Source organism: Bactrocera latifrons, unplaced genomic scaffold (assembly GCF_001853355.1).
Source record: "Bactrocera latifrons isolate USDA-ARS-PBARC rearing strain unplaced genomic scaffold, ASM185335v1 scaffold_83, whole genome shotgun sequence".
NCBI classification, from domain to species: domain Eukaryota; kingdom Metazoa; phylum Arthropoda; class Insecta; order Diptera; family Tephritidae; genus Bactrocera; species Bactrocera latifrons.
Window position 1 is genome coordinate 705,030 of NW_017537523.1, and position 12,169 is coordinate 717,198.

The 12,169-nt window shown below is 34.3% G+C and overlaps 1 protein-coding gene across 2 annotated transcripts in view; it reads left to right on the plus strand.

The window, feature by feature from the left end:
• The first annotated feature begins 9,883 nt into the window (after positions 1 to 9,883).
• LOC108977037 (putative fatty acyl-CoA reductase CG8303) overlaps positions 9,884 to 12,169 on the plus strand; it is a 42,907-nt gene continuing 40,621 nt past the window's right edge. Inside the window, exons 1-2 of one of the 2 annotated variants that reach the window (XM_018946532.1) lie at positions 9,884 to 9,969; positions 11,391 to 11,507. The gene's annotated coding sequence lies outside the window, so the exon portion shown is untranslated. The remainder of the gene's footprint in view (positions 9,970 to 11,390; positions 11,508 to 12,169) is intronic. The other variant, XM_018946531.1, reaches the window with a different exon arrangement.

Sequence of the window (12,169 nt, forward strand, 5' to 3'; positions counted from 1 at the left end):
AGCTTAAAAGGAAGATGTGGAATAAATGGCAGCATATGTTATGAGCTGCAAAGCAATTACAGTCGCTGAGGATATAATTAGTAAGTTGCAGGCTGATATCTGGTTTGGCACAGAAGACGATTTCTCATTGCGAACGAAATAAAAAAAGCAAAAACCAAAAACGAAACGGAAGTGGCGAGTTTGTCTGTTCGAAAGCAGTTCTTTATTATTAATATACTTGTATATAGTTTTATTTGTTGTTTTTATGTGTCACAACTGTTCGCCTCACATTTCAATGCCAGTCACATTGGCATAATAATTGTGATTTTTCGCACAAGTGAAATTGTGTTTGCTTATAGCAGGCGAAAATAAGCGGAAAATTCTGCATTAAATTTTGTTAATTAAGTTTTTAATTCTCTTACTTAAATTACTTTTGTTGGCCCGGCGCATAAGTAGACTAATAATACACGGAAAATTTGTTAGTATTTTTAAAATGCAAAATAATATACAATTATAGTATATATCTAACATATATCATAATACTTTTGCCAATGATTCAAGCAGTTGCGTCGCCTTTTCAAATTGTATTTCATATGCATATATAATATGTACAAATATGCATATTAGGGTGGCACAAAAAAAACAAAAAAAAACAAAAAAAATATTAACTTCGGTTGCACTGAAAGTATAATAGCGTTCACATTTACCAAAGATGATGATAATTTCGATATTAATTTTATTTACTTTTATTTTTAATTTAATTTTTTTTTTTTTTGTTGTCTCACCCTAATATCTATGAATATCTATGTATATATGTATATTATACATACAGCCATCAGTTTATAGCACCTTAAAGGCATTTAAATGCCTCAAGTGCGACACTTTATGAACTGACGCTGCTGCTACAATCAGGTCTCATGCGTTCGCTTTTGTACTGTGGGGAGGAAATGCCGCATAGAAATCTTGTGCTAAAAATATCGTTTTTGTCGTAGATTTTCTAGCTTCGTCTATTGCGTATTGTATACAACGTAAACGTTTGTGTGTGTATATGGTAAGTTTGTACTCAAAGTATTTTGTATTTATCATGTTTTCTTAATTTTTTGAATTCTTGGTGTTTTCTTCCCTTCTTAATCTATTTGTTGCTTTTTTTTTCATTGCTGCAAATATGCAAAATCTACAACGTTCTGACAGAAAAATAGTGCCATACACACGTTGATGATAGTGACGATTTAGTAGGTTAGTTTGGGCGTATATTATATGTTTCTCAAATATTTTGATCTCAATTGTAAGTTCATTTATAATCAATATTTTACAGGCGCGCTAACTCAAACCAAAGTATGGGAAAAAGTTCATGGCACACGAGCCAATGTACTTGCTTTCAAAAGCACTCCAAAGCAGGAAAAACTTACTATAATATCCAATGAATGAGTGATAGACTGATATTAAGGACGATTCCTTGCGGGCCCGGAACTCTCAGACTGATCCGGTGTTTCTGAATTGACTTCAATGCCATGATGCGTGTGCAGCAACGCCGAGCCGATCAATCTATCTAGAGTGTTCAGAATTCGCATTCGTCACAGGAATTGTGCAGAATATGCAAAGAAACCTTTAAATTATGGGGTATTAGTCTACATAGCAGTTCTTCAACGTTTCCAGTCGGTTACTTGTTGTCTTTTCACTTTTGCCTTTGTCCTAAAAGGCACTGCCTATGATCAACTTCACCTTTGAGCTTCAAACCTCGCACGAAGTTGTCATTAGACCTTTGAATCTGTCTATCAAGCAGTCAATAAGATTTTCCATTTCTTTGGTTTTCAAAGCACACACTTTTTCTGGAAGCAGCAAACTTAGTTGAAAACTATTCAATAATTTTCTAGTAAAGCGCATCTTCAAATCTCCGCCGATTGTATCCAACAGCAGAATGTACACTGAAATCCTGGTTTTCGCTTTTTGTTTGTCGGCGTAGATTCTTGGCTTTTCTTCATTAACACTCAGTTCTGCCGCCATGTTCCTCAGCCTTTTGTCTTCGATTTCGGAACGTTACAAGCAGCGTATCTAACATTTTTGATGCATTTGCCAGATCGATCGGTTCTTTCTGAAGAAGCACGCTGCGTGAATGAGCAGAAATAGAATATCACATAGACAAAAAAATCCCAATTATAAATTGAAATTTGCGCACGCCTACGATGAGTATCATTGCTTTTCTCGCTCTTTCCTTAATTTTGCGATTTCTAACCGTTCTTTGCTAGAAAATTTGGATGATAAGCCGCGGAGAATATATCAATCGAACATATCACAGATAGAGCTGAATGCAGCATCTCTTTCAAGTACTCTACCAATCCGCGTCGCTTCATATTTATCACTTTCAGTTACGGATCTGTTTGAATTTTTTAGTGGTACCTTAGCAATATTCAATATATTCAAAAATAACGACAAGCTTTAATTTCGTTTTTGAAATAAAATGGCAAATTCCTGAATTATATTGCTGTTACTTCATATATATATATATATATTTTTTTTTTTTTTTTTTTGGTGAGGAAAAATTACTAACAAACTATTTAGCCCTTGGGGGGTTAAACTTCTCCCATTCCCCCCTCTGAATCCGCCACTGTATGACATGCCGACTGAATCATGCACAAACCAAGTCGATTTATTGAATTTAAAGCGATAAGAGAGAAATTTTTTCCCAGTTAGAATTCTAAAAATTAAAGGCCGGGCCAAATAAATCAGAAATATGCGCCACTCACTAAAAGTAGCAGTATTTCTGCTTCTTAAGTGATAAAGCTTATCGGCATAATACAGACCGCTAATGAAATTAATTGCAAACTTTTCAAATATCAATAATATTTCTTATGTTATTAGTGCAGCTTACGCGGGAGTGTTTCAGAATTTACGCTACACTGACCTTTTTACGAGCAGAACACAAACGAGTATTTCAGAAAAAAAGTTGATTTTTCTAACAAAACTCACTCACGCACTCATTAACTCGTCAATAGAAACATTTACTTACTCATGAGTTATATGTCAATGCTGCTGCTAAGCTTTGGACTCAGTTTCTACTCCGTTTTGAGTCCGTTGTGGTTGTAACTGCTGCTGCGATTTCAATCGCTGTTTCCTTTAGCGTAATTTTCACTGAATTCTTCTTTTCTCTCTTACTGTAACTGCTAGGACAACGGCTGTATAAAGGTTCAGCTGTTCTTATTTCGTTTTATTTCTTTTTTTTTTAATATCTAATTTCTCTCCTTTGTGCTATCTTTTAGTTTATTAAAAAAAAATATATTTAAGACTATTATTTATCCTGTTTGCTTTCTTAATTATCATTTATTTTGCACAATTTGCTTTATTTCCTTTCACTACATGCCCGCTGCTTGCCGCTTTTTCTTTGCGGCTCTTTCTATGTTTCTATTCATCTATTTTTAATATTTTTCTATCTTAAAACTGTTATCAATTACTCATCATAGACCGCTAACTTCAAAAAAGAAACTGTTTTATCTCACTCTTTACGCTTTATTTTTGCTTAGCATATACCGTATTTCCCTTTGTTATACTCCCTTCGTACTTCTTTTTTACCAATTTCAATTTTTTCTTCTTCCTCTTCTAGTTTTTCTTCTACCTCTTCTTATTTTATCTTCTTCCTCTTCTTATTTTATCTCCTTCCTCTTCTTATTTTCTGCTTCCTCTTCTTCTAATTTTTCTTCCTCCTCTTGTTATTCTTCTTCTTACTGCTCTTCTTCTTCCTCTTTATCCTTCTGTACCGCTGCTTTTACAGTTTTTGTTCTTATTACCGCTGCCAACATTTTTTTCTCCCCTTTCCCCGTTCCTCGCCTGCTTTCACTTGCTATTCGTTTCCTCTTCCTGCGCCACTCTAACCCAACTCTCGCTCACTTCCTGCAAAGTTTTCTGCGATTTTCACACATTTATCGGTTTAAAATGAGTAGTGTTACTTCACTTTTTTACACTCACACTCGTTTCATTTTACAAACGAGATTTCGCAACCGCTTATTTTTTCGGTGTTTTCTTGCACCACCACGAGAAGCTGGTTAGCGATAAGGCTTTTCCAAAAATTTTCGTTATAAAAACTGATTCACAGCAGCAACGCGCACACACACAGACACATTTTCTCTTGAACACCACTGAAATTCCGATAAAAAAATATACTTTCCACACCTTTTTCTATGCTTTGAAGACCGCCGCACAATCAAATCAGATTTCGTTAAATAACAGTTATTTGCTCAACACACTGCAATGGAAATTTGCTCAACAAACTAGAATTTTTAGTTAATTATACTTTTTTTCTTGCTGCTGATTATTCACAGACACAGCGCTGACCGTCCGACATACAGTGAAATGTTTTTGTTCTTCAGATCTTCTTTGCTCGCTAGCGCCGTGAATATCAACTACTGCTCCGTATGCGCCGAGTACACGCCAATACTGAATCGTAAAGGGTGACAGCCGACACTTGCTAACCTATAATTTTCACTCTTCAAATATGCTTGCGACCAATTATATGTACGTATGTACATACGAAAGCACCACCGAATTGCGCTAGGCAATCTATGGCATTTAGTCACTAAAAACAACAACAACAAAAACAACAACAACAGCACGGCCCTCCCCCATTTATGGCACATGGCTGTGTATGCGACGGCACATGGATGGCTGATTACCGAAATTCGCTCATTTAGCATAAGTCACTCACAAAATATAACGTGCTCGTGCAGGCAGCTCTCAACTATACGAAAACTTTCATATCTATCTTTCGCTCTTGTGGACTATATTTACTCAGCGTACTCACACACATTGGCCTTTCATCGCCACTGCGGCACCCTCTTCGTTTGTAGCATGCAAATATTTGCTTTGGTTTGCTTTGGCATACCCTTATGCCTCCTTTCACCCCTTAACCGAAGGGTGACCGGAGTGTTGGTGCTCATTGAGCATTTGGCTTGCATGCCACACTTTAGTTCCACACGCACAAATTCATGTCAGACCTGTCCAAAGCATAGATGCATCGCAGCAAGTGTATTGCTGGCTGCCGCTAGCATACAACACCACCCTAGCGGTTTCATAATAATTATATGAAGAGCTAGTCGCCAGCCGCCACCGTTGTCGTCGACCTCGTCTCACCTTAAGGTTGAGTCAGCAAAACGTGTTGGCTGCGTAAGCGCCTGCAGTTTTGGCTTTGCGTGCGACAATTAGTCAATTGTCATTGCACGAATTAGTTGGTATGCAAATTTTGCGTTGTATGTAGCGAGAGCGATCGCGTGTGTCCAACGCACAAAATTATGAAATAACAATACATCTCCATACACACCACGGCATAGTAGTTTAGAGAGTCGGCGACATCGCTGTCAGCTTGTAGGCGATGTCAAATTGTGGATTGACGGCATTGGTGGGGCGGTAGTAGTGTGTCGGAAGGTCGTTTTGTTGCAGCGCATGCGTTATGTTGAAAGAGCGGCGCCGCTACCCGGCGTGGCAGCTATGCCTTAGTATGGTGCCACATGATGATGTGCGTACGATGTATGTATGTGGAGTTCGCAATAATTTCTTTGCGAGCATTCGCGCGTGATATTCGTCTGTTTAAAGCAGCCCTCGTGCTCTTTCGTTCGCTCAATGATTTGTTCGTTTATTCGCCAATCTTTGCTGACTCTCATGCAGGCATTCTTTGCCACATATGTAAGTATTTGCGGTTTGTCATCGGTCATCGTTGTCAGCGGCTTTCACGCCTAAATGGTGCTGCCAGATGGCTCAAGATTAAATCTATATTAAGTTATTTTTAATTTATTTACGCTTTATATTTATTAAAGTAATTAGAGAAAAAATACATTCCATAGAAAGGAAGACTATACTAGTTCCAGCTGCTGGAACTAAGGTGTGATGCATTTCGAGGTTCCCTACTTAAAAAAAATACAGAAACTTCAAATTTAAAACAGGATGTTTATTATCTTTCAAAAGAACATTCTTTGGAATTTATTTTTTGATGATTTACGCTTTCAATTGTTGGCTGCGGCTACGTCTCAGATGGCCCAACCTATCCAATGAGATATTGAAATCATTCGAGCATGTTGGCTGGTAACCAGCGAATGACACGCATGATGTTTTGCTCCAAGGCCTGAATCGAAACGGGATTATCCTCATAAATTTTAGACTTTATTCATCCCCACAGAGAAAAGTATAACGGTGTGATACCACAGGATCTTGGCTGAATAAAATTTGGCTCGAAAATGTTGGATCTTCGCCAAACTTTACAAGAACCCATAAATTGACGCCATGTCGCTTCGGCAGGTCGAGCGGGTTTCAATTCTTGCACGTATTCAATTAAAGATCTCGACGTAACATGCCCCGAGTCTTTCCGTACGTTAGTCCCAGTTGCTGCAAACGGCTACGAATCGACTCAACACGGTATTTGTGTACACTCTCTCTTCACTGCGTTCTGGACGTGATCTATTCGGTTCAATAAAAAATACTCGATCTCAAAATGGGTGACAGTGTTGCGAATAGTACGCTCAATAGGCCGATTATTTCGACTGTAAGTTAAATGAGTTGTAAACGTAGTTAAGACGTAAGTTTTTCCATGATAAAATCCAAATAGAGTCGACTCATTTCTACAATGAAACGGAGTTTAAGAGTTGCTTGGCCGGATACCACTTATCAAACAACTTACATGAACCAAGAACTCGGCTTTTGTAAATGTATATATATCCTGATCCTTCCGAACTCGCTATGCTGATACAGATAGCGCTAATACAGCTGAGAGAAGAAAATTTACTCGTGAATGTTTGACAACCCTGTAGCCGCATCATTAGAGAAGGCTGTAACTATTTGCATAATAAGTCTAAAGTTAATAGATCCATTTAATATCAATGTGTTACTCCCAAAATTTTCTTCAAAATAATCACCTTAATTTTTTAAGCACTTCCTCTGTAAAAATAAAGTCACGGCTAACATTGAGCGGAAGTGTACATAACCTCTAGACGATTATAGCTGCACTTAGTAAGCCACAATTAGCCTACTTAGGTGCTATTTCCGCAAAGCTTATATAATAACGGTAGCTACGTAGTCCGCATACTGTGAAGACACACTAACAAATTCACCGTTAATCCAATGGTGATATGATTAAAGCTTTAGCAGCTGCTATTCAAAACTTCATACTGTACTTCATACTGTAAGCAGAAAATGTTAATGAATATTCAGTAACGTTCTCTGCTGTTAGCTGAGTTATGTTATTCTAACAGTGACGATGCTCAAATGCAGACAACACAACGTCACTGACATACATACTACAATTATGAGCCACTCTTGCATATTATAATAATATATGACCTTAAAACAAAAACAAAAGCTAATTATAAATAAAAGCATGCAGTTATGCATATTAACATATGTTTACGCACACATTTATTCCGCTTTTGAATGTACGCTTAGTTGTAGGAGATGATTGATTGACTTTTCCATTGAGTCTATTAATATATTATTTCTGTGTCATCTGCGAATCTTTCGCTAAATTGATATTTTTTTTGGCTTGCTTTTATTACTATTGAGAAGTCGAAGAAGTCCTTTCATATTTCCAATCAAACTTCCAATATATATATCATTTTGGTCGACCACTTTTTGTCATTTTCCGCTCGAGTCATATAAGAATTGAAGATAAAGGTGATTAGAACGGTAAGAGCTACGGAGTGATATTCCGAACCAGCGACCCAGCTCAAAACAAATTTAAATTAATCAGACCAGGGTTGGACCCGACCAGGGCTGGATTTCAATAGATTTTTTTTCAGATGAGAACACACTATAGAAGTGAATGAATAAGAGGATAAATAGGGGAGGATACCATCTCAAGGAGTCCAAAAGTGACTATAGAGTAGGGACGACTAAACTTTCCTCCACAAATAGCGATTTGTCCTCATAAGCTGAGATCGCTTTTAGTGTCGCATGACTATCGCTGAGCATAGCGTTACGCAGATGGCGATAGTTGCTACGGAGATTGGTTTCTATACTGTAATATCTTGATAGAATATGATATTTTTTTTCTCACCCAAGTCTCTGAAGCTTAATTAATGATTTTCGGTTGAAATTGCGGCTATTTTCTCAATCTTATGGTACTTTCTTGGCGTTGAATATAAGAAAATTATTTTTTTTTCGCAACATGTGGTAACCCTTTTCTAAATATCTTCGCTTTTTTAATAATATGACATAAATTATTTACCAAAGAAACTCAAAAAACCTTAAAAAATAATTCAGTCCCGCCGGCTCTTCCGGAGTGTATCCCTAAGTGGCATCGCAATGACCATTGAAGCCCATATAATTTCCGTATCCACTTAATGGGTAAGCAACGGCTTTAATAAAATAGAAAATATTTCTTTCTTATTTTCTATGTACCTTGATTTCATCTTTTTTTCATTTCGTTTCACAAACTCTTATCATTAAGAGTTATTGTGCAAAGCAAATGAACCATTAAAACCGCTTTCATTGCAAATGCGTGAAACTGCATGCAAAGCAAAAACAATATTTGTAATTTTGAACATAAAAATTTCAATAATCAAAAGAAACTAAAATAAAACAGCCATTAATTATATATTTACCCCCGCCTGGGTTCATAACCCGTTCATAAAGTTGACGCAAAAGCATATTTCTTCGGACGCAAGCCATTAATGTCATAACCTAAAAAGCGCAGTTAACTAAATGTAATTGGCTGGTAATATTGACGCTGAAAACCATTAGTTTGCAAAAACTTGCAAAAAGGAGTGACGACTTCGAAGTCGTAATGTATATAAAATAGAAAATACTAAAGCAATACTTTGGATATACTTTATAATACTTCCAAAGTTTCGTTTTCGGGCAAAATTTAATATACTTTTATAAATAGCGAACCCTTAGGGTTCAGTGGTATTATTAATTTTTTCTGAGGTCTTTTATACATCAAATAAAATATTTCAACAAATTATTGATTTTTTGTCACGCTAATGTTAAAAAATTAACATAAAATGTTTTATCCAATTTTTCAACGTTTTTCTTTAACATTTTTCTTTCTATAAATTTATTCCTTTCATATATTTTTTTAGTTGTTAGGGGCTTAAATTACTCTAAATAAATTAGAGCTGCTATTTACAGATCTCTGTGCAGTGGCTCCTGCTATCACCAGTAACGTACTATCAGCGTACTACAATATAATCAATAAAAAGTGCGCTGTTAACTAATAGTGTCACTCACGATACTCGTTAACAGTGTGCAAACGATCTAATTTGTTACCCCTTGATATATTGTAATAGAAGCACAAAAATACCGTTACTGCTGTTAACATGTCCACTGTTCCGTTTGTATATTTTACAGCTGCTGCACACAACATAACATAGTTAGCAACTGTTAACACTAAGTGGCAATGCTGTTAATCGCACCTATGGTACAGCGGCTGCGCACGCTTCGGCTTTAACCCGTTCGTGACCGAGGAAATGATATTGAAAGCCGGCACTGCTTTAGCTTACAGCCTAACAGTCTAACAGGTTGTTATATTATTGGTAGTTGTTTGGTTTCGATTTCGACTTCGGCAAAATGTTAAGCGAACGCCAGGGTCGCGTCGAGTCAGCGCAGCGCGACTGAGCTAATTTTTCAAATACTCTTACCACCACTTCTTGAAGCTTTTGCGCTGACGCTATGTATTTTGCATTCATTTATTTGTTCACAATATTATTTTAAATATTTTCCTTCTTCTTTTTGCCGACCATTACTCGCTTTGCTGCGCTGTTTTCGGCATGTTATTTATTCTGCTATCGTGCTATGGTGCTACGGAGCTATTGTGCTTATTGTATTTGCTATTGTTGTTGTTGGTGCTGCGTTTCTGCTACCTGTTAGCTGCTTGCACGTTTGCGACTTCAGTTTCGCCGATTTGAGTTTTTACTGAAACATTTCTTACGGCGATCAGTCACAATCCAACGTGCGGTGGTTAAGGCTGCTCTTCGGAGCACAAGCAATCGTGAAAAATCTATTGAATAGAAATTGGTAATTGAAAAAAAAAAAAACAGCCATAAGCAAAAATTTATATCCTAAAGGAAGTGTTTTAGCAAAATAAAAAATAAAACGATTTCGAATTTACTTAAATAAATCTAAAAGTGTTTTTAACGTGTGTCATCGAATTTTTCGCGTGATTTCGGCTAAAAGCGCAATGTATTGTCAAACTATTTGACGTAGAGCGACGCGAGAGCAAAGCTATACATTTTTTCAATAATATTTCCAATTTCTGCCAATACGACAAATGCAAAATCGCAAGAATATTACGGAGCATAGCCGGGACTTTGAAAAAAACGTGTGAATGGAACAATAAATGGAATTTTTGAGTTCTTTGTGGTGCATAATATTGACTTTAACTCGCCAATGATGTCAAATTTTTGCAAATATCTTTTATATAAACCTGAGAAACTTATTTTACACAGCGAAAAATATTTTTGGAAAATTTGAAAAATTAAAAAAATTTATTTTTGAAAAAAAAAATTAAAAAGTATAAAAAGTTACGAAAATTTTATTGCAATAATTTACGAATTAAAAATATATACCTGAAAAAAAAATTTACACAGCAAAATTTATTTCTGAAAAATTAAGAAACAAATATTTAAAAAAACCCGTATTATTAAAAATTTCGAAATTTCGGAAAAAATTATGTATGAAAAATTAAAAAAATATTATTTTTTAAAAAAGTATTAAGTACTGAAAATATTAAACAGCGATTTTACACACTATTAAGCCCATATCTTTCAAATTTAATATAATATATAAACCTAAATAACAAAAGTTTTACAAAATTAAAAATAAATTTCACGCATCAAAAATTACTTCCTAAAAATAACAAATAATTTTTTTCAAAAAAAGTAAAACAAACTTTAAAAATTTCAAATATTTTATAGCAACAGTTTCAAACTTAAAAATATAAATGTAAACAAAAATAAATATTACACTGGAAAAATTACTTCTGAAAATTTGAAAAAAAAAGATTATTTGTGGAAAAAAAGTAAAAACAAAAACAAATTCTTATATGTATTTTATGGTCACAATGGCAAAATTTTAATTTTTTTTTTGTTTTTTTCTTACTTTTTGAATATTTTTGTTTTTAATTTTTTTTGTAGTTTTATATAAATTTTTTTTCCAATTTTCACATAATATATTTAGTAAATATTTATTATGTTTACGTTGAATTCATTTAAAATTTATCGCTCTATAAAACGTAAATAAATCAAAAATTTGTCACTTCTACAACAATCACTTAATTATATAAAGCAGCTAATTGAAATTTAACAAATTGAAAACAAAACAAACAGCGAATAACTCTAAAGCGGAAATATCTGCAAATAGTCGTGCGAACTCAATTCAACTATATGTGGTGTTGTTGTTGTATTTTTAGTATTGTTTTTTTTCTCTTTTCGCCAAAGGTTCCACAAATATAAAACGCAAAACAAACTAAGCAGGAAAATAAAAGAAAACTTGGAAAAACAATTTGCTTCATATCATTACCTCTCTGGTTGCCGACTGTTAACGAGCGCCGCCTGGTGAGTTTTTCCAATATTTTTTCTTCAACTACCATATTTTGTTATTAACCCACTAGTGCACGTAGGAGTTATACATATTTGCATTTGCTGGAGAAACGTTAAATTTCGAAAATATTTTTTGTTTTCATAAATACCGCATGACTTTTTTGACAACCTAAAATTTTTAAGTTTGAAAGCCATAAGATATTTGAAATTTTTAATATTTTCTTTACTTTTTTTGAAAAAATTATTTATTATTTTTAGGAAGTAATTCTTGATGTGTGAAATTTATTTTTAATTTTGTAAAACTTTTGTTATTTAGGTTTATATATTAAATTTGAAAGATATGGCCTTAATATTTTGTAAAATCGCTATGAAAAGTATTAAGTCGATATTTTCAATACTTATTACTTTTTTCAAAAATAAATTTTTTTAAATATTTTATTTCATTTTTTTTTTTTTTTTTTGAAATTTCGAAATTTTTAATAATTTTAGGTTTTTTCCAAAATATTTAATTTTTTTTACCTCGTGCAAAATTTTTTTCTCTCATGAAATTCAGTTTTAAGTTTTTTTTTATATCAAACAAATGTTTTTTACGAAATTAGGATTTTTTTATTTTTTTCATGAAATCTCGATTTTTTTTTTTTTGGGTTTTTTTCTTCTACGCAATTTTTTTATTTCAT